This window comes from Mandrillus leucophaeus, unplaced genomic scaffold (assembly GCF_000951045.1).
Source record: "Mandrillus leucophaeus isolate KB7577 unplaced genomic scaffold, Mleu.le_1.0 Scaffold8, whole genome shotgun sequence".
Taxonomy (NCBI): Eukaryota; Metazoa; Chordata; class Mammalia; order Primates; family Cercopithecidae; genus Mandrillus; species Mandrillus leucophaeus.
The window spans coordinates 2,729,896-2,756,014 of NW_012108696.1; the positions used below are offsets into that span (position 1 = coordinate 2,729,896).

Below are 26,119 nucleotides of genomic sequence, written 5' to 3' on the forward strand. Positions count from 1 at the left end.
AGGGTTTCACCATGTTGGCCAGGCTAGTCTTGAAGTCCTGACCTCAGGTGATCTGCCTGCCTCAGCCTCCCAAAGTGGTGGGATTACAGGCGTGAGTCACCGTGCTCAGCTTTCTTCTTTTTCTTGTGAGACGGAGTTTCGCTCTGTTGTCCAGACTGGAGTGCAGGGGCAGATCTTGGCTCACTGCAACCTCTGCCTCCTGGGTTCAAGCGATTCTCCTGCCTCAACCTCCTAAGTAGCTGTGATTACAGGCATACGCCACTGTGCCCAGCTAAATTTTGCATTTTTAGTAGAGATAGGATTTCACCTTGTTCACCAGGCTGGTTTTGAACTCCTGACCTCAGGTGATCCACCCGCCTCGGCCTCTCAAAGCACTGGGATGACAGGCGTGAGCCACGGTGTCTGAGTCAGTCTTCCTTTTCATGTTACCCCTTGTTAATTTCCTTTAGAAAGAGTTTGGGCCAGGTGCAGTGGGGGGTGGCTTATGCCTGTAATCCAGGCGCTTTGGGAGGCGGAGGTAGGAGGATCACTTGAGGCCAGGAGCTGGAGACCAGCCTGGGCAACATGATGAGACCCAGTCTCTACAAAAAAAATAAAAAGCTTAGCTGGGCATGGAGGTGGCACCTGTAGTCCTAGCTACTTGGGAGGCTGAGGCAGAAGGATTGCTTGAACCCAGGAGGTTGAGGCTGCAGTGAGCCATGATTGCAGCACTGCACTTCAGCCTGGGCAACAGAGTGAGACCCTGTACCCACCCCACAAAGAAGAGTCAGAACCTTGGTGTTAGAGCAGTTCATTTCCACTCAGAAACAGGGACTTAGAAAGGAAGACACTTGTGTAGAACCCGAGGCAGAAATGCCCTGACTTAGCAGTGCAGGTTTCTGTATTGGAATGAGGGCCTGGGTGGGTCGCCCCTGGCAGGACGCATCTGTTACCTGGGTCTGAAGGCAGCATGGCAAGGAGATGGGAGGGCTGTGCCTGGGATCCTGGGGCCGCGGAGAGCTCATTTAGAGGTCATGTGTTTTAGGCAAAGCTCACATGCCGTGTTTTTAATACTGTCATTATTAAAGTTGGCCCGCGGATAATCCAGTCTCTTTTACATCTGTGCTGTACAAACACTGAACTAGTTCTGGCCACCTCTCCAGCCTTTGTTTTGGGGAGATTATGAGATGAGATGGCCCGTAATTCTAACACTGCACGTTTTGAAAGATATTTATAAACCCGGATGGATAAGGCCCTTGTTAGTGCTGCTCTTGTGTTGGTTCCCTTTATTATTTTATTAAGAAAACTTTATCATGGGCCGGGTGTGGTGGCTCACGCCTATAATCCCAGCACTTTGGGAGGCTGAGGTGGGCGGACCGCCTGAGGTCAGGAGTTTGAGACCAGCCTGACCAATATGGTGAAACCTCGTCTCTACTAAAAATGCAAAAATTAGCTGCGCATGGTGGTAGGTGCCTGTAGTCCCAGCTCCTTGGGAGGAGACAGGAGAATTGCTTGAACCCAGGAGGTGGAGGATGCAGTGAGCTGAGATTGTGCCACCACACTCTAGCCTGGGCAACAGAGTGAGACTCCATCCAAAAAAGAGAAAAGCAAAAAATAAATATTTTAAAAAAACCACAAAACACTATTATGGAGAATTTGAATACACATAAAGGTAGACAACAAGGAATAATGAGCCCCCCATGCCCCTCATCTGGCCCCAAAACCATCAGCCCATGGCAAACCCTCTGCCCCACCCCCGTCTATGGTGAAATAGCCCTCATATTATTTTTGTTAACTTTTAATTTTTAAAGAATTATAGAGGCTGGGCGTGGTGGCTCAAACCTGTCATCCAGGCACTTTGGGAGGCAGAGGTGGGAGGATCGCTTGAGTCCAGGAGTTCGAGACCAGCCTGGGCAACATAGCGAGACCCTGTCTCTACCAAAGCGAAAATAAGAATAAGTTATAGGCTCCCAAGGTGTTGCAACAATAAGGAAGAGATTTCGCTAGCCTTCACCCTGCTGTCTCCAGTGGTAACGTTTTACATAACTTTATTATACTGTTAAAACTAGGAAATTGACATAGGACGCTGTAGCTTCAGACCTTCCTCAGGCGTCATCAGTGTTAACACTCATTCTTTCGGTAGAGTCTTTGTGACATTCTCTTACCTGCACAGATTCCGGGAACCACCATTGCAATCAAGATACAGAACTGTTCTGTCAACACAAAGGAACGCTCTGCTTTTCCCTTCTGTCACCCCCAGTCCCTGGAAACGGCTGGTGATCTCTGCATCTCTGTAACCTTGCCCTTTTGAGAATGTTATGTAAATGGAATCACAGCATATTTAACCTCTTGGGATTGCCTTTTTTCGCTTGCAATCCATCCAAGTTGTTGTGTATCAATAGTTACTTTCTTTTATTACTCAGTAATACTCCATATGGATGTTATTTTCTCATTCTGCTTATTTCTGTGAGACGGGTGGTAGTGGTAAGGTCCCATCTTTCATTCCTGATTTTAGCAATTTGAGTTCTCCAGAAATGGAGGACAAGATCCAAGGTTGCCAGGGCCTGGGGACAACCGAGTGGAAGCAGAGTGAGTTCCTTTGTGTTGACAGAACAGCACTGTATCTGATTGCAGTGGTGGTTCCAGGAATCTGCGCAGATAACAAAATGTCACCAAGACATTTACCTTTGACAGTTTTGCTAGTCTTTCCAAGGGGCCGACTTTCGGTTTCACTGGCTGTCTCTATTTTGTTTATTTCTGCTCGTTATCTTTGTTACGTACTGTGCTCCCTCTGCCTTAGTTTCTACATGCTCTTCTTTTTCCAGTGTCTTAAGGGAGATGCTTAATTTAATATTTTGAGATCTTGTTCTTTTTAAGAACTATATAGGCAATTATAAATTTCCCTCTAAGTACTGTTTTAGCTGCAACCTATACTTTTTTTTTTTTTTCCTTGAGATAGGATCTTGCTCTGTTGCCCAGACTGGAGTGCATTGGTACAATCACAGATCACTGCAGCCTCGACCTCCCGAGCTCAAGCAGTCCTCCCACCTCAGCCCACCAAGCAGCTGGGACCACAGGCATGTGCTACTATGCCTGGCTAATTGAAAAAATAATTTTATGGAAATGAGGTCTCACTATATTTCCCCAGGCTGGTCTCGTACTCCTGGCTTCAAGCGTTCCTCTCACCTTGGCCTCCCAAAGTGCTGGGATTACAGGTGTGAGCCACTGTGTCTGGCCATCCTAAAAGTTTTACTTTGTTGTGACTTCATTTTCATTCACCTCATTTTCTAATATTTTCTTCCTCTTCGACCCTTTGATTATTTAGGAGTATGTCGGTTAATTTCCATGTACTTGTGAACCCCCAAATTCCTTTCTGTTGTTGATTTTTAATTTCCATTGTGGTTGGATAACTTACTTTGGATGATCTGAATTCTTTTCAATTTAATGAGGCTTGTTTTATGGACTAACATATGGTTTATCCTAGAGAATGTTCCATATGTACTGAGAAGAGAGTATGTTCTGTAGATCCTTTTGACTTATAGTGTTCAGGTCTCTCTCTTTGTTTCTCTTCTGCTAGTTGTGTTATCTTTTGTTGAAAGTGAGGGTATGAGCCGGGCATGGGGGCTTATGCTTGTTATCCCAGCACTTTGGGAGGCCGAGGTGGGTGGATCACCCGAGGTCAGTAGTTCAAGACCAGCCTGGCCAACAAGGCAAAACCCTGTCTCTACTAAAAACACAAAGATTAGCCGGGTGTGGAAGTGCACGCCTGTATCCCTGCTACTCGGGAGGCTAAGGCACCAGAATCTCTTGAACCCGGGAGGCAGAGGTTGCAGTGAGCTGAGATCACCCCACTGCACTCCAGCCTGGGTGACAGAGTGAGACTCCATCTCAAGGAAAAAAAAAGAAGATATTGACATCTCCAGCTATTGTTGAATTATTTCTCCTTTTATTTCTGTCATTTTTTGCTTCATGTATTTTGGGGCTCTGTTATTAGATGCATATATGTTTATAATTGCTATATCTTGCTAATGATTCACCTTTTTATCATTTTAAAATGTCCCTCTTTATCTCTAGTAACTTTTTTGTTTGTTTTTTTGAGATGGAGTCTTGCTCTTTTGCCCAGTCTGGAGTGTAGTGGTGTGATCATGGCTCAACCTCCTGGGTTGCAGCCTCAACCTCCTGGGCTCAAGTAATCCTCCTGCCTCAGTATCCTAAGTAGCTGGGTCTACAGGCGTGTGTTGCCATGCCTGACTGATTTTTTTGAATTTTAGCAGAGATGAGATCTTACTATGTTGCCCAGGCTGGTCTCAAACTCCTGAGCTCAAGTGATCCTCCCACCTTAGCCTCCCAAAGTGCTTGGGTTACAGGCATGAGTCATTATACCGTACATGGCACATTTTTTTTTTTTAAGTCTATTTTGTCTGATGTTAGTGTAGCCACTCCAGCTTTCTTATGGTTCCTGTCTGCATGTTACATGTTTAATTTTGATATTTTCAGCCTGGTGTTTTTTTTTTGTTGCTGTTGTTTTGGTTTTTTGAGACGGAGTTTCGACCTCCCGGGCTCAAATGATTCTCTTATCTCATCTCAGCTTCCCAAGTACCTGGAACGACAGGCATGCACCACCATACCTGGCTAATTTTTGTATTTTTTCTGTAGAGACGCGTTTTGCCACATTGCCTAAACTGGTCTCAAACTCCTGGGCTCAAGCAATTCGCCTACCTCGGCCTCCCTAAGTGTTGGGATTACAGGTGTGAGCCACTGTGCCCAGCTTATTTGCAGCCTGTTTGTATCTTTGAATCTAAAGAGTTTCTCCTGGCTGGGCACAGTGGCTCACACCTGTAATCCCAGCACTTTGAGAGTCTGAGGCGGGTGGATCACCTCAGGTGACCAACATGGAGAAACCTTGTCTCTACTAAAAATACACATGCATGGTGGCGCACGCTTGTAGTCCCAGCTACTCGGGAGGCTGAGGCAGGAGAATTGCTTGAACCCAGGAGGTGGAGATTGCAGTGAGCCAAGTTCGTGCCATTGCACTCCAGCCTGGGCAACAAGGGCGAAACTCTGTCTCAAAAAAAAAAAGTGTTTCCTGAAGACAGTATATAGTATAGTATAGTATAGTGTAGTATAGTATAGTATAGTACAGTATATGGTTGGATCTTGTTTTTAAATCAAGTCTGACAATCTGTGTCTTTTGATTGGATTTTTAATCCATTCATATTTAATGCCATTATTGATATAGTTGGATTTATATCTGCCATTTCCCTTTTTGTTTTCTATTTCGTTCCTTTATTCCTTCTTTGATGTTTTCTTTTGCATTAAGTGAATATTTTCTAATGTAATATTTTAATTCTTTTCATGATTGTTAGCACTGTATTTTTGAAAGTATTTTCTTAGTAGTTGCTCTCGGTCTTATAGGCATCTTAACTTCTCAGAATCGACTTCAGATTCCCAATATCGTTAGAAGCAAGGCCGTGCTTATTCCTTTTGAACTGTGCTTAGCAATCAGGATTTCACTTAATCAGTTAAATGGCTTGAGTTTTCAAGGATGCTGATGTGTTTGTTTGCCTGAATGGTGCCTCTTATTTTGCTCATTCCTCCTCACACTCAGTGAAATGAACGCATCCAAGCCGTCTTAGGACCTGTGATCATCAAAACTGTTTGGAGATCCCACTCTCTCGGGAGCAGGGCCTGGGAAGGACACCAGCTCCCCTGCCATCCCTCTCCTTGTGTTTTTGGCTTCTTTTCATCTCCCTTGCACCATTGAAACTGACGAGTTTGTAGCCCTGTTCCTGACACAAGACTCCAAATCTGTGTGAGTGGGTCTCACCCACTTGGAGGCAGGTCTTTTTTTGTGTGGAGATGGAGTCTTGCTGTGTTGCCCAGAGCAAGAATCCTGGGTTCAAGCGATTCTCCTGCCTCAGCCTCCTGAATAGCTGCGATTACAGGCACTTGCCACCACACCCAGCTAATTTTTTTGTATTTTTAGTAGTGATGGGGTTTTACCATGTTGGCCAGGCTGGTGTCAAACTCCTGACCTCAAGTGGTCCGCCCGCCTCGGCTTCCCAGAGTGCTGGGATTACAGGTGTGAGTCACCACATCTGGCTGGAGGCAGGTCTTTGGTTTTGAGGAGCGTGTAGTGTAAGAAAGCCCCAAATCAGCCGAGAGGAAAACTTACTGAAGACCCCCAGGGTGATGGGGCTCTGGGGGTGACATGGCAAACTAGCTTGTTGGCTGTGATCGTTCATTTGAGAGCCTGGGATGTGGCCTGCATGGTGGCGGTCACGGTGGCACAGGGCCGGAGTGCCAGGCAGCTGACAGAGCGGGCGCCTCCGAGCATCGGCAGAGTGAGCGGCCACAGGGTTCTGGGTCCGTGTATTTGAAGCTTCCAGACAGCATTGAAGTATTGATCGGAGCTTTGCAGAGCTTGTAGACATTTATTTTCTGGCTTTTTTTTTTTTTTTTTTTTTTTTTAAGTAACAGCTTTATTAAGTATAATTCACATGGCATACAATTAATTTGTCCTTTTAAAGTATACAAATCAGTGGTTATTAGTATACTCAAACTTGTACATCAGCCATTATACTGCCTAATTCCAGAACATGCCATCACCTCCAAAAGAAACCCCATCTCAGTTAGTGATCACTCCCTGTCCCCTCCCCCAGCCCCTGACAGCCACAAATCCCCTTCCCGCCTCTGTGGATGGGCCTGTCTTGGACTTTTCATAGAAATGGGTGTTTCTGTTTGTGGTTTCACTTTTTGGCTGTTGTGAATATTACTGCTGCGGGCGTTCCTGTCCGAGTTTTTGTGTGGATGGGTGTGTGCATCTTTCTTGGGTGGATACCTGGGAGTGGAATTGCTGGGTCCTATGGTAACTCAAGTTTAATACATGAAGAAGCTGCCAAACTATTTTCCAGAAGGGCTGCAATATTTCACAGTGCCACTAGCAATGTAGGAGAGGTCTGGTTTCTCTTGCCCCCTCCAGAGTCGGGGCCTCATTCTCTTGCCCAGCCTGGAGCACAGAGGCACGATCGTAGCTCACTGCAGCCTCCAGCTCCTGGCTGGGCTCAAGTGATTCTCCCACCTCAGCCTCCTGACTAGCTGGGACTATAGGTGCATGTCACCATGCCTGGCTAATTAAAAAAACAGTTTTCGTAGAGATGGGGTCTCACTGCGTTAGTTAGGTCAGTCTTGAACTCCTGGCCTCAAGGAATTTTTTTTTTTTTTTTTCCCCCGAGATGGAGTCTTGTTCTGTTGCCCAGGCTGGAGTGCAGTGACGTGATATCGGCCCACTGCACCCTCTGCCTCCCTGGTTCAAGCGATTCTTGTGCCTCAGCCTCCTGAGTAGCTGGGATTGCAGACATGTGCCACCACATCCAGCTGATTTTTGTGTTTTTAGTAGAGATGGAGTTTCTCCATGTTGGCCAGGCTGATCTCAAACTCCTGATCTTAAGCGATCCGCCCACCTTGGCTTCCCAAAGTCCTGGGATTACAGGCGTGATCATCTGTACCTGGCCGAGGCTTGGCATTTTTAGTTTGAATTGGTAGAGTGGGTGCCGTCGTCATTTTGATTATCGTTAAACCCCAGGGATATGCATCCCTTTCCTGAGATGCACTCTCACCCTCTACACAGAGCAGCCGGTGAGCCGCTGGAGGGACCTTGGGTCCCAGCCCAGCATCCCAGGCCGGCTCCTGAAATGGCCTGTCTTGGTGTCGGTGGTCCTGGTCGCCGTGGTGTCACCTGTAGATCTTTGCTTCTCGGTGACTGCAGAGTCCTTTATTTTGGCACAGATATGCGTAATTTACTGACCCATTCTCCTACTAATGAGCACTTACTTTTCTCTCTCTCTCTCTTTTTTTTTAGACAGTGTCTCGCTCTGTCACCCAGGCTGGAGTGCAGTGGTGTGATCTCAGTTCTCCACAGCCTCTGCCTCCCAGTTCAAGTGATTCTCCTGCCTCAGCCTCCTGAGTGGTTGGGATTACAGGCATGTGCCACCACGCCGGGCTAATTTTTGTATTTTTGGTAGAGATGGGGTTTCTCCATGTAGGCCAGGCTGGTCTCGAACTCCTGACCTCAGGTGATCAGTCTGTCTCAGCCTCCCAAAGTGCTGGGATTACAGGCGTGAGCCACTGCGCCCAGCCACTTTTTCCTCTTTTAAACAATGCTGCTGGCCACATCCTTGCTGCCAGCCCTTCTAGCTGGGGTTGCTCAGAGTGTGTGTGCCTGGTTTGTTTTTATGTTTTTGAGAGGGGGTCTTGCTCTGTCGTCCAGACTGGAGCACAGTGGCATGATCACAGCTCATTGCAGCCTCAGCCTCCTAGGCTCAAGTGCTCTCTTGCCTTAGCCTCCCAAGTTGCAGGGACCACACATGTGCGCTACCACATCTGGCTAATTTTTTTTTTTTTCAGTAGTGACGAGGCCTCGCTGTGTTGTCCAGGCTGGGGTTTATTTTGAAGCATGTTACTCAGCTGTCCTCTGAATGGTGGTCTGAATTTGTGCCCCTGCGGTCGTGTGGGACAGTCATTGTGTTGGGGATGGCTCTGGTCTCTGCCCCTCCTTGTAACCTGTCTCCTCGTGCTGGTTCTTGTTTGAGTTGCCAGTTCATAGCCTTTGCCCAGAGCTGCTCAGATTTGGCACTCTTACTGTCTGAAGCTGGGTCCCTCTCTGGGGTGGGGATGTTCTGGGCCCTGCAGGGTGCTGAGCAGCATCCCTGGCCTCCACCCGCTGCATGCCAGGAGCACTCTGTGGTCGTGACAACCACAGACATCCCCAGACCTCCCAGTCTTCTTCCCTGTGGGCACAGCTGTGCGGTTGGGCAGTGTGGGTCTGGGTGAGTGGGCTCTTTGCATCCCTGGCCTCCACCTACTGCACACCAGGACCACCCTCAGTCGTGACAGCCATAAATGTCCCTAGACGTCGCAAAGCATCCTCTGGAGGCGCTATCAGCCCTGGTGGAGAGCCCCTGTTTTGGAATAGCCGTCTCTGTACTTGAGCTGTTGGCACCCTATTGTGTTACCTTTTTTCTCAGTTCCTCACTTATCTTTAGTTTTGTTTTTGGTGCGTCGTTAAATGGGATGTTTTCAAGTCGCCAGGTGTGTCCTTCCCTCTAGGGCTTCTGAGTTGGTGTCCCACTTAGAGAGGTTTCCACTGCCCTAGGAGGCCGGGAGCGTTGGCCCCTGGCTTCCACCGTGTCCTTCTGTGGTTCATGAGGACCTGCCATCTGGGGGCGGCGAGGTAGGCTGGGCTTTGTGTTTCCAGCATGTCCACCCCAGCCAGCTGGGCCTGCGTACCCAGTGGGTGGCGCTCAGGTCTGGAGCTGCCTCCCTGGCTCCCTGGTTGTTCGCTGTGTGATCTAGGGCAGGCCACTTCCTGCCCAGGCCTCGGTTTCCGCTCCTGGGCAATGGACTGGAATAGCTGTCCCTGCCTTCTCGGGTTGGTGGGCTGGTCAGCCATGCCAGGCACTCAGGGTCATGCCTGCATGGGGGCTCCAGGACCTCGTCGTCAGCCTCTTCATCCTTACTGTCGGGTCTGTTCCAAAGGCCGCAAGCCCCAGAAAGATGGTGACACTCTAGGAGGTCGCTGGACCTGGCGGGCCCCAGGGCTAGGAGTGAGGGGCACGCGTGCCGCTCTGCACTGCTGACACTCTCCACCCAGGCCTTGGGGCTCCCAGACAACCATGAAATTACAAGGCAGATTTGTAGATGCGTAGATTATTTTGTTAATGATTATGATTTTAAATGGTTGATTATGGAACATCAAATACCTATAAATAAGCGTGAAACACAGACTGGTCCTTGTATATCTGCCAGGGGTTGCCTCCTGACTGGGTGGGAGCCTGCTCGGGGGCCTGAGGCTGCTGGCATCCCCACTGTATGTGGGGCTCCATCCCTTTGCCTGGGGGCAGTGGGCAGACAGGTGGCCATTGCCCGTGGTACTCCCCAGACCCTGTTGAGTGCCTGGCAAAGATGTAGGTGGGCTGCATCTCCCTTTGTGTGGAAGATTCCAGAAGGAAATGCCAGGTGACCAAGCCTGTGTCTGTCCTGGGTTTTCTTGGCTTTTCACTCAAACACTTCCTTTTTTTTTGGTTTAGTAAAATTTTTTCGGACATAATTTCAGGCTGACCCCAAAATTGCAAGAATAATAGGAAGAATTTCCAGGCCCCTTTCACCCAGGATCCCCATGTGGTGACATTCACTGCTTTGCCTTTAATCCTTTCCTCTCATTTTCTCTCCCTGCACTTCTTCCTGAACTGTCAGTTTGTGGTAGATGTGACATCCCTTTACCTCTCCTTCAGTGTATATTTCCGCCAGACGAGGAATTTTTGTATCAAGTTATCAAAATCAGAAATTCACACTGAGAAAATCAAATCTACAGACCCTATTCTGACTTTGCAGTAATGTCCTTAAGTATCGGAGGAGAATCCGGGATCAACACAGCACTCACTTGGCTTGCCGGTCGGTTCCTTTTAACCTGGGGCTGCTCCTGAGTCTCTCCCTGGGTTCTCTGACTCTGATGTTTTGGGGGCGTACAGACCGTCATTCTGTTAAATGTCCCCCAGGTGGGTTTGTCTGATGGTTCCTCAGGACCAGATTGAGGCCACACACTTTTGGCAGGAAAATCCCAGAGCCGACATTGGGTGCTGCTTAGTGCACCCTGTTGGGAGGCCCATGGTGTTAATTTGTCCTGTTTCTGGTGATGTTAACCTTGATCCTGTGGTTAAGGTGGGCCCGCCAGGTTTCCCCACCCTAACGTTATTATTGTACCATTTACATTTCATGGGGAGGCCAGTGTAAACACGCCGTTACTCCTCAAACATTCACTGCTTGTTTCAGCAGACACTGATTCTTGCCATATGGTGGTGTCCAGTCCTGTCATTTCTTCTGCATTTATTAGCTAACGTCTCCTGTACAGGACAGCTGTCCCTTGTTCCTCTCTTATTTCTATCAGGGTGGGCTCGTGGGTTCTCAGTGGGTTATAATCCACTGCCATCACGATTGATCTGGTTGCTCAAATGGCCCCAGGTTTTTCCAGAGAGAGCCCAGTTGAACTGGCTCCTAGGCCATTTGACATGTCCCCACCCTGCTCTGAGGACTTCCCAACTTTTTGGCTCTGGGATGCTCACAGGTCATCCTGTAGTCTCCCTCGTGGTCAATCCCTGGGATTGACCAATCTCCAATAAGTCCTGGTTCTGTTTGTGGAGAATGCCACTTAGAAACCAAGATCCAGGTGCTCTGTGTGCTCAGTGCTACTGGGTTGTCTTTGCTTCTAGGTCCTCTAATCAGACAGAGCTGGGAAGTAGATATGTGCACATCTTAGACACATATACATTATGTGTGTATACATGAATACATATATATACATACAAACACATGCATTTGTATCCATCTCTGCATCCATCCATCCACCCACCCATCCACCCATTTACTCACCTATCTATCCACCTGCCCATCCACCCACCCACCCACCCACCCATCCATCTACCCATTCACCTATCCATCCATCCAACCATCCATCTATTCGTTTACCTATCCATCCGTCTGTTCGTCCACCCATCCATTTATTCATCCATCCATCCATCCCTCCCCATTAATGCCCATGAGTTCACACTGAAACCTCTAGTTCCAGCCTCACACCCAGGGTCCCTTGCTATCTTTCCCCATCCTTATTTGTAACTCCCTTGTCTGACAGTGAGAATCCACCCACCGCCTACCATAAAAGCAGCTTCCAGTGTAGGAGCCAATATTTCTTTTGTCTTTATCTCAAAGATGTACAGTCCCAAACTGTATTTAAAAGTTTACATGGATTAGTTCTTCCATTTTTTCCCCCCCTTCTTTACTGTGGTTGTATTGTTTGCTTGAAATAAGGTTTGGTTTACTTGTTTTTGTTTGTGTTTTGGACAAGGATTTTCCTCCTCAACTGTTGCTGATTTTAGTTGCCTATTGATTGATTCCTTGATTCAACGTACTTGATTTAGTGTGTAGAACATTAGCATGGTTCCAAAGCCAGGACTACACAAAAAGGCGTGGGCGGAGAAGTGTCATCAACCCCCTTCCTCCTCCCCATTCCTGCCCACCCCCTGCAGGAAAGGAATCTCGTTAGTCTCTGGCTCAGCCTTTCAGGGCACCTCAAAGAAGCAGATGTGTATTTTTTAAATTCTTCTTTCTTCTTCCTTCCTCCTTCCTCGTTCCTCCTTCCTCCCTCCCCCTCCTCCTCCTCCTCCTCCTTCTTCTTTTTGAGACAGAGTCTTTCTCTGTTGCACAGGCTGGACTGCAGTGGTGTAATCACGGCTCATTGCAGCCTTCACCTCCTGGGTTCAAGTGATCCTCCCACCTCAGCCTCCTGAGTTAGCTGAGACCACAGGTGTGTGCCACCATGCCCAGCTAATTTTTGTATGTTTTTGTAGAGAAATACCGTGTCTTGCTATGTTGCCCAGGCTGGTCTCAAACTCCTGGGCTCAAGTGGGCTCCCAAAGTGCTGGGATTACAGGTGTGAGCCCCAGTGCCTGGCCTTATAACTTCTTCTTTCCCATGTGAAAGTGTCACTGTGCTCTGTTCACTTAGCTGTGTGTCCTGGAAACCACTTCATCAGCCAGGGAACTCTTCCCGGCTCCTCTGCACGGCTGCATCGTGTTCCCTGCAGGGATACAGTGAAGTCCGCCCAGTGTCTTTCCTGCATGGAGGCATTTAGTTTGTTTCCAGGCCCTTACGGTGGTGAACTGTGCTGCCGTGCGTAACCTGGTGTATATGGATTTTCACATTGGTGGAAGGGTGTCTTCATGGGAGATTTCCACGAGTGCGCTTGCTGGGTCAGAAGTGCAGACGTATGATGTCAGCTTTTGCTAAACACCCATGTAAGTCCTGTTCCGCGCGCTGTGTCGTCTGGAAGGGCCTGGTTCCCCTGCCTCGCCAGCAGGGTGTGCTGTTCTGCGTCTAAAATACTTGCCAATCCCAGTGCTGAGAAATGGGAGCTCAATGGAGTTTTAATGATTGTTCCTGTAGTTATGAGTGGTGGTGAACATCTTGTGATTAAAGCTGTTTTTGCATCTTTTCTGTTAACTGTCTCTTCATGCTTTTCACCTACTTTTTTCTATTGGGTATTTGGCCTTTTCCTCCTAACTCGAAACTCCAATATGTGAACCTTTGTGGTATGTATTTATGTATTGCAAGTATTTTCTTTGTCTTTTTTTGTTGTTGTTTGTTTGTTTGTTTTTGGAGACTGAGTCTCACTCTGTTGTCCAGGCTGGAGTGCAGTGGCACAATCTCAGCTCATTGCAACCTCTGCCTCCCAGGTTCAAGTGATTCTCCTGCCTCAGTCTCCTGAGTAGCTGGGACTGCAGGCATGAGCCACCACGCCCAGATAATTTTTGTATTTTTAGTAGAGATGGGGTTTTGCCATGTTGGCCAGGCTGTTCTAAAAATCCTGACCTCAGGTGATTCACCCGCCTTGGCCTCCCAAAGTGCTGGGATTAGAGGCGTGAGCCACCTTGCCCAGTGCAAATATTTTCCCTCAGTCTCTGGATTGCCTTTTGACTTTGTTATTGGTGTTTGGTTTTCTTTTGCCCTGCAGAATTTTTTTTTTTCTTTTTCCTTTCCTGTCCTTTCTCTCCACTTTCTCTCCCTTCTCTCCTTTCTCTGTCCTTTCCTTTCTCTGTCCTCTGTCCTTTCTCTGTCCTTTCCCTCTCCTTTCCTTTCCTTTATTTCCTTTCTTCTTTCTTTTTTTTTTCATTTTCTTTCTTTTTCTTTTTTTCTCTTTCTTTCAAGAGGAGGTCTTACTGTGTTGCCCAGGCTGGTCTCAAACTACTGGGCTCAAGCAGTCTTCCTGCCTTGACCTCCCAAGCAGCTGGAATTACAGGTGTGAGCCACCACACCTGGCTAATTAAAAAAAAACCAGGCACGGTGGCTCACACCTGTAGTCCCAGGACTGTGGGAGGATCACTTGAGTCCAGGAGTTTGAGGCCAGCCTGGGCAACATGGTGAGACCCCTATCTCTACAAAAAAGAAAAAAAGTTAGCCAGACACGGTGGTGTACGCCTGTGGTCCCACCTACTCAGGAAGCTGAGGTGGGAGGACTGCTTGAGCCCAGGAGTTCAAGGCTGCTGTGAGCTATGATCACACCACTGTACGCCAGCCTGAGTGACAGAGCGAGACCTTGTCTCAAAAGTCACATTTCTGAGTCTGTTTTCTTTGCCTCTCGATTAGAGCTGTGGTTGGAAAGCCCTTTCCGTCTCTGGGGCTGGAGAGGAGTTTGGCTCGTTTTTTTCTGGCTCTCGTATGATTCCTCCTTCACACTCACGTTCTGATTCCACCGCTGTTCATTCTCGCAGATGGTGCGAGGTGGGGACCTCACTTTATTGTTTTCTAAATGGCTACTCCGTTGTCCCAGCTCCACTGATTAAAAAATCCCTGCTTGGGCCGGGCGTGGTGGCTCACCCCTGTAGTCTCATCACTTTGGGCTGAGGTGGGCGGATCACCTGAGGTCGGGAGTTCGAGACCAGCCTGACCAACATGGAGAAACCCTGTCTCTACTAAAAATACAAAATTAGCTGGGTGTCGTGGTGCATGCCTGTAATCCCAGCTACTCAAGAGGCTGAGGCAGGAGGGTCTCTTGTATCCGGGAGGCGGAGGTTGTGGTGAGCGGAGATTGTACCCTTGCACTCCAGTCTGGGCAACAAGAGCAAGATTCTGTCTCCAAAAAAAACAAAAAACAAACCCTGCTTGGCCAGGTGCAGTAGCTCACACCTGTAATCCCAGCACTTTGGGAGGCTGAGGTGGGCGGATCCCTAGAAGTCAGGAGTTTGAGATCAGCCTGGACAATATGGTGAAACCCCATCTTTACTAAAATACAAAAATTAGCTGGGTGTGGTGGTGGGTGCCTGTAATCCCAGCTACTTGGGAGGCTGAGTTAGGAGAATTGCTTGAACCCGGGAGGCGGAGGTTGCAGTGAGCTGAGATCGTGCCACTGCACTCCAGCCTGGGTGACAAGAGCGAGACTCCGTCTGAAAAAAAGGTCCCTGCTTACCCCACTGCCTTGGGAAACCCCCTCTGTTCCCCACACAGGCTCCGTATATGCCTGAGTCTGTGTTTGGGCTTCCTCATCTCTCCACAGCAGGTCTGCCCCTGGGTTGTTGGCCACGGTCAGATGCTCAGCCATGTGAGAATACTCTGTCTCCTGCCTGGGCACATCTGGCTCCCCTCTGCGTCCTGTTTGGTATTACTTTTTAGGGTTTGTGCATTTTTCTGTGTTCTTTGGTACACAAATGCTTCTTTGAAGTTAATACGTGGCAGTAATGCTGGCACTGGGGATGGCTAGGGGTGGTGGATGGCCTGTGTCCTAGAGGGCGGGTGTGCTGGCAGAGACTTGGGGATGAGGTTAAGGATTCTCCTAAGTCCTTTTCTTCTGGGGGAAAGAGACTCATGGAAACCCCTCCAGTGCAACGGTCTCGCCATTTCCACACGCCAGCCCCTGGCACTTTCCACCATTCGCGTGCCCGGCTCCCACAGTCCCACCCTTGCCCTGCCACAGGCCCTTGCTCCCTCCTTACCCGACCTGGAGTTCATGGCCCACAGTGGGCCTGTTCTCATCGCCCATCCCACCAGCTCCTTGGCCCTTCTCAGCCCTCGCTGCCCCCTGTTCTTATCCACCTCTACCCACGATCCGGAGATGGATTGTCACAGGCCCACGGGTCCAGGCCCACCCCAGCCCGGCAGCTTCCTAGAGCAGTGCCTCAGCCGGGCATGTTGCCCAGGGGCGCTCGGCAGTGTCTGGAAACAGCCGGTCCCTGTGACCCGGTGTGCACATGTGCTGCCATGTGCATTTCACATCCCCAGTTTCATGTAGTTGAGGATGCTTGGCTGTGAGATCCGCCACGGCTCTGTGCTCCCTGGGAGTCCCCTTGTCACGTCACCCTGCGCGATGAGTGTGAGAAGTCACCCGCAGAGGGTCAGGAAGGTGGTTATATTTTAGTGGCCACAGGTGGGCAGTGCCCCTGGGTGTTGGGCAGAGGCCACCCCTGCTCCCCTCTGGAAGACACTCCCTTCTGTCCAGGCAGCCCTCAGATTACAGCCTTCAGTCTGACCCCAGAGACATGCAAATGGGGGACAGACGCAGGGCTTTGGTGCCGGAACCAGGAGCGTCCCAGGCAAAGTGAGACAAGCTGGTCACCCCCTGCACATTCCGCCACTTCCCCCAGGTTTTAGTCTCCCACCCCCTTCTAGAGGTACCCGTGCAGCGTCTTCCTTTGCTGCGCGCTCCGTGTGTGCTGGCCTGTCCTGCGGCCGTCACCTGGCAGATAGCTGCTGGGGGTCCTGTCCGGACCCAGGGATCCAGCACAAAGCTTGGAGACGTGTCTGTGCAGCCCACCCTGTGGCTGTGTGTGGAGTTGGTGGTGGACTTCTGTCGCCCCATGACATCTGAGGCTACAGGAGCGGCCTGTAGAGAGGTGTTGGTGGCCTGGTGGGACAAGCATGGAGAACACAGATGCCCGGGGCAGCTGGCAAGAGGGATCAGGTGCTTTTGAAAGAAGAGATGTTACCAAACTGTCCTTCCCAGTGGTGCTGCCAGGCCACTGGGGCATAGATCAGTGTGGGCACCTGTTCCTCCATGGCCTCTGTGACCTGCTGTGTCATTGGACTTGCTGGTCTGTGGCTGAGCGAGCCTCCTAAGTGACAGGATGGTGACAGCTACCACTTAGGGGACCTCATTGAGCTTCCCGAAGACCCCATGAGGAGAGCGTTAACATGGAGAGCCCCCTTTACAGATGAGGAAACTGAGGCCCAGAGGTGTGGGGCCTCGCCCTCCTCTCGACCTCATGGTGGGTGGTGGGGCTCACCTTCCTTTGTATGCATGTGGATTTCCAGTTGTCCCAGCAGTGTTTGTTGAAACACCTTTTCTTTCTGCGTTCAGTGGTCTTGGGACAAGGCCTTGGGAGCCTGTGCTGTGTACCATGTCCCCACCTGGGACCTCCCTCCAAGAGTGATCTTAGAGGTTGCAGGGCCACGGGAGGAAGGTCCCCACCATTCTCCAGCAGCCGTCTCGCCACACAGCTGGGAGGGATGTGGGGTAGAGAGCCCCCCTTGGTGCTGGCCCTGGGGGTTGAAGTGGTACAGGGGCAGGGGTGGCCCCTGCAGTCACCGCGTCCTCCTCTGGTGGTGATGCTGGGTCACAAGAGGTGGCTTCTCATCCCAGTGGTCTCGCGCTGCACTCCGGGACCTTCATCACCCGATCTGGGGGCTGTGGGGGTCCTGGGAGAGGGCTTGTGGTAGGGGACAATTTTTGATGTTCTCTTAGCGAAGGACAGAGAAGAAGAATGGGGGGCTGGCGGTGGGGGACAGGGAGCCAGGATGGTGCTGGTCCCACCTCCCTTCCTTCCATCCCTGCTGCAGGCCTGCCCTCTTCATGCCTGGCTCCCCGCAGCCTCTCCCTGTCCCCGTCTGTCCCGCCACTACTGGAACCCCACCCCACCTCTCGGTAGTGTGCACTCCATCCTCAGAGAGGAACCCTCATCCCCTGGACTTGTGGGGGCCTCGCATCCTGCTGTCTCCCCGGAGCCCGCGGCCATTCTGCTGCTCCTCCCACCCCTCCTTGCTGTCCTTCCCGGCAGTCCAGGCCTGTCCACCGCATCTTTCTGACTCGTGCTGCCACATCATCTGCCCCGGCTGGGGTTTTAGCTCCCCGGGGACTGGAAATGCATTGGTTAAGATATGGTGAGTTAGGCTGGACACAGTGGCTTATGCCTGTAATCCCAGCACTCTGGGAGGCCGAGGCAGGTGGACCACCTGAGGTCAGGAGTTCAAGACCAGCCTGGCAAACATGATGAAACCCCATTTGTACTAAAAATACAAGAATTAGCTGGGCATGGTGGCACACACCTGTAATCCCAGCTACTTGGGAGGCTGAGGCAGGAGAATTGCTTGAACCTGGGAATTGGAGGCTGCAGTGACCCGAGATTGTGCCATTGCACTCCAGCCTGGGCAACAGAGCGAAACTCCATCTCAAAAAAAAAAAAAAAAAAGATATGGCGAGTTAAGAAGTTAAGAGAGGCCGGGCGCGGTGGCTCACACCTGTAATCCCAGCACTTTCGGAGGCCGAGGCGGGTGGATCACGAGGTCAGGAGATCGAGACCATCCTGGCTAACACAGTGAAACCTCGTCTCTACTGAAGAATACAAAAAAGTAGCCGGGCGAGGTGGCGGGCGCCAGTCTCCAACTCCCAGGCTCAAGTGATCCTCCCACCTCAGCCTCCTGAGTAGCTGGGACTACAGGTGTGCGTCACAATGCCTGGCTAATTTTTTTCTTCTTTATTTTTTGTAGAGATGGCATCTTGCTGTGTTACCTAGTCTGGTCTTGAACTACTGTGCTCATGTGATCCTCCCACCTCGGCCTCCCAAAGTGCTGGGATTATAGACATGAGCTGCCATGCCCAGCCAAGTCTTTTCACTTTCTTGAGGCCTTTGCAAACAATTTTTCTTTTTCCACATGCACTTTTGGTGTTATAGCCAGAAACCTTGCCTGATCCAAAGCCACGAAGGTTTATTCCTATGGTTTTCCTAAGAGTTGAATAGTTCTGGGCTGGGTATACCAGTTCACATCTATATGCCCAGTGCTTTGGAAGGCTGGGTTGGGACGATTGTTTGAGGCCAGGAGTTTGAGACGAGTGTGAGCAACATAGCAAGACACTGTTGGTACAAAAAGTTTTAAAAAGAGTTTTGTAGTTTGGGCACTTACATTTAGATCTATGACCTATTTGGAGTTAGTATAAATATATGGTGTGAGGTAGGGGTCCACCTTCATTTTTTTGTGTGTGAATGTCTGGCTGTCCCAGCAATATTTGTTGAAAAAACTGTTCTTTATGCATTGAGTGGTCTTTGCACTGTTTTTGAAAATCACCTGACTTTAAGTATATGGGATTATTTCTGGACTCTCAGCTTTCTCCCATTTATCTAATGTCTGTCCTTACACCAGTACCATGCTGTCTTGACTACTGTAGATTCATCACTGTGAATTATTTTATGTCTAGTCTTGAGTGCAGACATTAAGGAAAAATAATGTGGTTTTTACATTAACATATAGGGACCCAGATTAGCTGATGAGACTACAGCCTTCTTAATTGGGATCCGGAAAACCCTGGCTGTTCCCTGCCTCCTTTTTCCTTCTTTTTCTTTCTTTCTTTCTTTTTTTTTTTTTGAGACAGAGTCTTACTCTGTTGCCCAGACTGGAGTGCAGTGGCATGATCTCGGCTCCCTACAACCTCTGCCTTTTGGGTTCAAGCGATTCTCCTGCTTCAGCCTCCCGAGTAGTTGGGACTACAGGCACGTACCACCACACCTGGCTAATTTTTTTAAAAAAAATATTTTTAGTAGAGATGGGGTTTCACCATATTGGCCAGGCTGGTATCGAACTCCTGACCTCGTGATCTGCCCGCCTTGGCCTTCCAAAGTGCTAGGATTACAGGTGTGAGCCACCGTGCCTGGCCCCTGCTTCTTTTTTTTTTAAGACAGAGTTTCACTGTGTTGCCCAGGCTGGAGGGCAGTGGCGTGATCTCAGCTCACTGCAGCCTCTGCCTCCCAGATTCAAGCAATTCTCCTGCCTCAGCCTCCCGAGTAGCTGGGACTACAGGTGGGTGCCACCACACTCAGCTAATTTTTGTACTTTTAGTAGAGATGAGGTTTTGCCATGTTGGTGAGGCTGGTCTCAAACTCCTGACCTCAAGTGATCTGCTCACCTTGGCCTCCCAGAGTGTGGGATTCCAGGTGTGAGCCACTGTGCCCAGTCTATTCCCTGCTTCCTTTATTGAGCCATGCCACCTTCCTCAGTTGGATTTTGGTATCAGTAAGGATACGAAGGTTTTGGTGACATACTTGTAAATAAGAGGCTGTTTCCCTAGGATGCAGAGGTTGATGACAAATGTCAGCTTTTCAGTTCTTTCACTCAAGAAGGATGTGCAGCTTGAATTCAGCAGGTTTGGTCTTCAGTGGGGCCTGAAAGTGGGTGGGATGTGGTGGTGCCCCTCGGTTTTCTGATCATCTTGGCTCTTTTATGGCCTGACTCTGCTCTTCCAGTGACAGCCTGCTATGCTGTGAGCTTCAGAGGACAGAGGTCCAGGTGGTTGTTTGGTTTAGTTTTTTTAACTTTTTATTTTGAAATAATTTTAGACTCACTGAACTGTTGCAAAGATAGCACAGAGCGTTCCTGTGTACCTTTCACTCAGCCCCTAATGTGAGCATCTTACATAACCACAGAATGCTCAGAAATTAGCCAATTCCATAGTACCATGCAATTTACTCAACTGTAGATTTTTTTTTTTTTTTTTTTTTTTTTTGAGTCAGAGCCTTGCTCTGTCACCCAGGCTGGAGTGCAGTGGTGCAATCTTGGCTCACTGCAACCACTGCCTGCCAGGTTCAAGCAATTCTCCTGCCTCAGCCACCCGAGTAGCTGAGATTGCAGGTGCCTGCCACCACGCCCAGCTAACTTTTGTATTTTTAGTAGACACGAGGTTTCACTATGTTGGCCAGGCTGGTCTCGAACTCTGACCTCAGTTGCTCTTTCTGCCTTGGCCTCCCAGAGTGCTGGGATTACCGATGTGAGCCACTGCACCTGGCCTCAACTATAGATTCTATTAGATTCCCACTAGTTGTCCCACCAACATCCCTTTCCTGGTCCAGGACATCATCCAGGACCCCACTCACCATTTAATCTCACAGGCTCCTCCGGGCATGCCAAGCCTCCATCTTGCCTTGACTTTCACGACCTTGGCACTTCCAAAGAGCACCAGGCAGATGTTTTGTAGAAGGAGCTTCTTCCCTTGGCTTTCAGGCGTTTTCTCGTGGTTAGCCTGGGGCTCTGGCCATTTTGGAAGCAGACTGCAGGGGCTCAGGTTGCTGCTTCCCTGTGTAGCGTGTGGCCGATGTGGCTGATGCTGCTCAGCCAGTGATGTCGACTGTGGCCGCCTGGCTGAGGCATTGGCCCAGTTCCTCCACTGCAGAGTTACTCCTTTTCCCTTTGGGACTTTGAGCCTGTGAACATGTCCTGTGCCTTCAACTTCTGCCCGCCAGTTTTTGCACCTCCGTGTGGCTGTTTCCTGCAGGGATTATTCCCGGGGTGTTGGAATGGTGACTTTATGTTACGTGTATTCCTTTGAGACTTACGAAGGAGAATTCTTCTGTGGAGGAGAGCTGTCCCTCTTCCCCCGTTTATCAATTGCGTTTTATTTATTTATATATTTTTGAGACAGAGTCTCACTCTTTTGCCCCGGCTGGAATGCAGTGGCACGATCTTGGCTCACTGCAAGCTCCGCCTCCTGGGTTCAAGCAATTTTCCTGCCTCAGCCTCCCGAGTAGTTGGGATTACAGGCACCCGCCACCACACCTGGCTAATTTTTGTATTTTTAGTAGAGACAGCGTTTCACCATGTTGCGCAGGCTGGTTTCAAACTCCTGACCGCAAGTGACCCACCTGCCTCGGCCTCCCGAAGTGCTGGGATTACAGACGTGAGCCACTGCGCCCTTGATTGCACTTTAAATGTTCTCTCCGGAAAGCCATCTGTGTGTTTGTTTTATCCTGTGGGTTGTAACGTGATGCTGTCATTCATCTTGGTGCTCAGGTAGATGGTCCTCATTTTGGCCATCGGGAGCCCCTCGCGTGTCCTTTCTGCCCGCTCCCATCCTGTCAAGCCTTCCCTTCCTCTCTGGTCCTGCAGGGCGATCTGAGCTCATCTTGTATGTTCTGCCCCAGCCCTGGAATTGACCGCCTGTCCTGCACGGCGCCCTGGTTCCTCATAGTGGAGAATGAGATTTACAGACCGTGGCCTGGGTGCTGACCGTGCTTGATGCTGTTGGGGCATCATTGCTTCAGGTTTTCTCTGCCAACAGGGCTTGGAAGTAGGAATGCTAACCCATGTGTATATGCGCATCTGTATCTCTCTCACGGTGTCTTTTCCAAAGCTCCTGAGTTCATACTCATAGGGTGCTAGAGCGTTCATGTCGTGGGCCTGTCTGAGGCTTTGGGTGGCCACCCCCAACCTGTAAGGGGTATGCAGAGCCCCTGGAGAAAGGAGGACCTTCCTGTGGGGCTAAAGACTTGGGTGGGAGGCAGGAAATGACATGTCCCTTTTGAAGGCCACTTGGGACTTGTGGCCGTGGGAGAGGCAGGCAGAGCCGGGCACTGGGCCATCCTGGGTCAGGTAACCTCGCCAGGCGGGCAGGTGAGAGGATGGATCCCTTCCTTCCGGTTCAGAGATTCCTGTTTTTGGACCCGTGCCCAGCCCCAGGACAAGAGGTGGGCAGTGTGGTCTGGTGCAGGCCCAGCCTTCTGAACCCACCTGAGGGTCAGCCCTGGAGGCTCTGGTGACTGGCAGCCTCATGGCCAAGAGCACTTCCTTTTGGGGGGTTCTTGGGGGGCCAAGTTCTGTGGTCCCCAGGCCTCTGTGCTGTGGTGCCGCTGTCTCCTCCCTGATTCCCGCCTGTGGTCTCTCCTTTCGCCCCACCTGTGGGTCTTGGCAGAGGGGCTCCCTCAGCACCTGTGCCTTCAGAATCAGCACGTGTGGGGCAGCGGCTGTTACGTTATCAGCAGCTCATGCCTTTTGGGGGCATTGGTGTCCGATGCCTGGGGCTGTCACTGCAGGCTTCTGTCATGCTGCGGTGGGCTCCCCTTGCCAATTCTATTCCTAGTGCCCAGGTCTGCCCAGAAGCCGCAGCAAGGTCGACGGGCTGGGCCCATGGCAGGACGCGGTCAAACCTCAACCACCTGGGTCTTCCCCTCCCGGCAATTAATAGAACTTAGTTTTTGGAGCAGTTTGAGATTTACAGAGAATTTGGGCAAGTGGGAGTGTGAGTTCCCGTCTCTCCCTGCCACTCCCCGCCTGTTTTCCTCATGGGAACATCCTGCCTATCGTGGTGCATTTGTCTCTTGATTAACACTTTGTTAGTGACACTTCACACTTCATTCGGATTGCCTCTGCTTTTCCCTAATGGACTTTTTTTTCTGTCCCAGCCCCCCTCAACCCTGACCTCCCAACTGGGATCTCTCGTGGCCTGTAGTCGTCCCAGGATCCCTCGTGGCCTGTGGCTGTCTCCTCAGGCTCCTCTGGGCTGGGACCGCTCCCCACACGTTCCCTTAGTTTTGTGCCTGGACAGTGTTGAGGGGAGTTGGCCAGGCAGATGGTAGGGCGCCCCTCGATTGGGGCGTGTCTGGCGTTTTGCTCAGGCTCGCACGGGGTGGAGGCTGTTGGGAGGACCTCAAAGGTAAGGGCTCTTCTCGTCACATTCTGGCAAGTGTTAGGACACGGGCCATCAGCAGGACTGGGTTAGAGCCGTGTGGCTATTGCTGCTGCCCTGGCGGCCTGGCTGCAGGGGTTCATCATCCTCTCCCCGGGACGCTGTCCCCTGACTTTCCATTCGTGCACTGATGGAAGGAAGTCACTGCATAGCCCATACGTCAGGAATGGGGAGCTGCCTGGGCCCCAACCCCTTGTCCTCCCTCCTGGGGGGGCAGTGGAGGTGGGCTAGCCTGGCCTGTCATCCATTGCGGATGGGGGCCAGGGTGGACACAAGCCTAGGCTCGGGCTGTGCCTTGAGAACTGGGGCCCGGCCTCAGCCCCAGAGCTCCAGCCTCCCAGCTTGGAGTGGGCGCTTTTGGGGCCCCGGAGAGGGAGGGCAGGACCTGTGGTCTTGGCAGCACCGGGCTGAGGTCTGTCCAGCTGAGAGCCTACGGGTCTGGTGGGCTCCCTGCCTTCTTGACCAAGTGCTGAGAGTGGGGGTGGCACATTGCGCAGCGGTGGAGAGAGCTGTGCAAAGAGACAGTTACGTGTGGAGGGGAGACCCAGGATCCCGTGGGGACCTGGTGGTAGCCAGGAGCAGCAGTCACAGGGGAGAGGCCTGGGTGGCCCCTAGGAGTGGACAGGCGCTTGCCTCCCCTGAAGTCAGGGAGGTGTCCTTTGCTGCTGTGACAAATGGCCGCAGACACAGTGGCTGAAAGCAGCACCTGGTCATTCTCTCCCATGCCTGGAGGAGGAAAGTCTGACATGGGCCTCCCTGGGCTAAAACCATGGTGTGGGCAGGGCTGTTCCTTCTTGAGGCTCCCGGAGAGAGTCCATTCCTTTCCTTTCCCAGTGTCTAGAGGCGTCCACATCCCTCGGCTTGGGGCCCTTCCTCCCGCTTCACAGCCACAGCGCAGCCTCTTCCAGGCCCTGACTCTCACCCTCTGGCCTCTTCCCACAAGGAGGCTGTGAGGACATTCGGCCCTCGGATCATCCCATCTCAAGATGCCTAAGTCAGTCCCATCCGCAAAGCCCCTGGTGCCATGGAAGGGGAAATAGTCCCAGGGTCTGGGGGTGAGGACAGGGACATCTTTGGGACCATTCTTCTGCTGCCCACAGCTGCGTGGAGGGATTCCTGAGTGCGCAGGTCCTCTTCAGCTGGTGACAGTGTCAGGGGTCGGCCTGGGCAGGTGGGAGAGGTCGTGAAGCCCTTTGCAGGGCACTTGGCCGCTCATCTGGCGCGGGGAGGAGGCGCAGCCCGCGGCCCGGTGCTCTAGGGCCTGCTGTTCCCTTCCTACCCAGGGCAGGGCCTGTGGGAAGATACGGAAGTCGGGTGAATGAGCCGTGCCCAGTGATTTTAAAAAGCAGATTAAAATAACACAGCAAATGTCAGAGCTCATTGCGTGCTGTAGGGCGTTTGTGAAACTCGCATTGTTTGTTTATTTTTTTGAGACAGGGCCTCGCTCCGTCGCCCAGGCAGCAGCCTTGAATCCTGGGCTCAGGTGATCCTCCTGAGGAGCTGCGGCCACACCTGCTACCACACCTGGCTCAGTTTTAAGGTTTTTGTAGAGACACAGTCTCACTATGTTGGTCAGGCTGTTGAGACTCCTGGCCTCAAGTGATCCTTCCTCATCGTCCTCCCAAAGTGCTGGCATTACAGGTGTGAGCCACCGCACCACTTGGTGTTGTTTAAAAGTCCTGGTGAGTTGTAAAAAGTGTACAACTTCGGGAGGCCGAGGCAGGTGGATCACAAGGTTCCTAGGAGTTTGAGACTAGCCTGGCCAGCATGGTGAAACCCCGTCTCTACTAAAAATACAAAAAATTGGCCAGGCGTGATGGCGCACACCTGTAGTCCCAGTTACTTGGAAGGCTGAGGCAGGAGAATTGCTTGAACCCAGGAGGCAGAGGTTGCACTGAGCCGAGATCGCGCCACTGCTCTCCAGCCTGGATGACAGAGCAAGACTCCATATTTAAAAAAAAAAAAAAAAAAGAGAAAAGATACAACAAAACCAGGGCCCCAGGGAGTGAGCTTCTCTGCCCTGGAGGTTGGGCCCACCGAGGGGACCTTAGAGTTGCTTCTGAAGTGAGAGTTGGCATTAGCCGAGCAGAAGGAAGCAGAGGGCAGCCTGAGTTGAGAGCCAGCACCGGTGGAGCTCTGAGACGAGGGCTCGCAGGCCTGGGCACCCACCGAGCCCCAGGTGTGCCAAGTCCAGTGGGAGCTGCAAGTCAGATTGTGAAAGTCCTTTTTATTTTTTCCTAGACGTAGTCTTGCTCCGTCACCCAGGCTGGAGTGCAATGGCGTGATCTCAGCTCACTGCAACCTCTACCTCCCAGGTTCAAGCGATTCTCAAGCCTTAGTGTCCCGAGTAGATCTCAGCTCACTGCAACCTGTACCTCCCAGGTTCAAGCGATTCTCAAGCCTTAGCGTCCCGAGTAGATCTCAGCTCACTGCAACCTCTACCTCAGGTTGGGAGGACCTCAAAGGTAAGGGCTCTTCTCATAGTGATTCTCAAGCCTTAGCGTCCCGAGTAGATCTCAGCTCACTGCAACCTCTACCTCCCAGGTTTAAGTGATTCTCAAGCCTTAGCGTCCCGAGTAGATCTCAGCTCACTGCAACCTCTACCTCCCAGGTTTAAGTGATTCTCAAGCCTTAGCGTCCCGAGTAGCTGGGACTACAGGTGCACATCACACCCGGCTAATTTTTGTATTTGTAGTAGAGACGGGGTTTCACCCTGTTGACCAGGCTGGTCTCGAACTCCTGACCTCAGCTAATCTGCCTGTCTTGGCCTCCCAAAGTGCTGGGATTACAGATGTCAGCCACCGCGCCCCGCCATGAAAGTCTTGATATTGGCTGGAGTGGTGGCTTATGCCTGTAACCCCAGTACTTTGGGAA

General features: G+C 51.0%; 1 protein-coding gene across 1 annotated transcript in view; it reads left to right on the forward strand.

The window, feature by feature from the left end:
* The first annotated feature begins 12,218 nt into the window (after nucleotides 1–12,218).
* KDM4B (lysine (K)-specific demethylase 4B) overlaps nucleotides 12,219–26,119 on the forward strand; it is a 166,578-nt gene continuing 152,677 nt past the window's right edge. The window contains exon 1 of the mRNA XM_011967374.1: nucleotides 12,219–12,337. The gene's annotated coding sequence lies outside the window, so the exon portion shown is untranslated. The remainder of the gene's footprint in view (nucleotides 12,338–26,119) is intronic.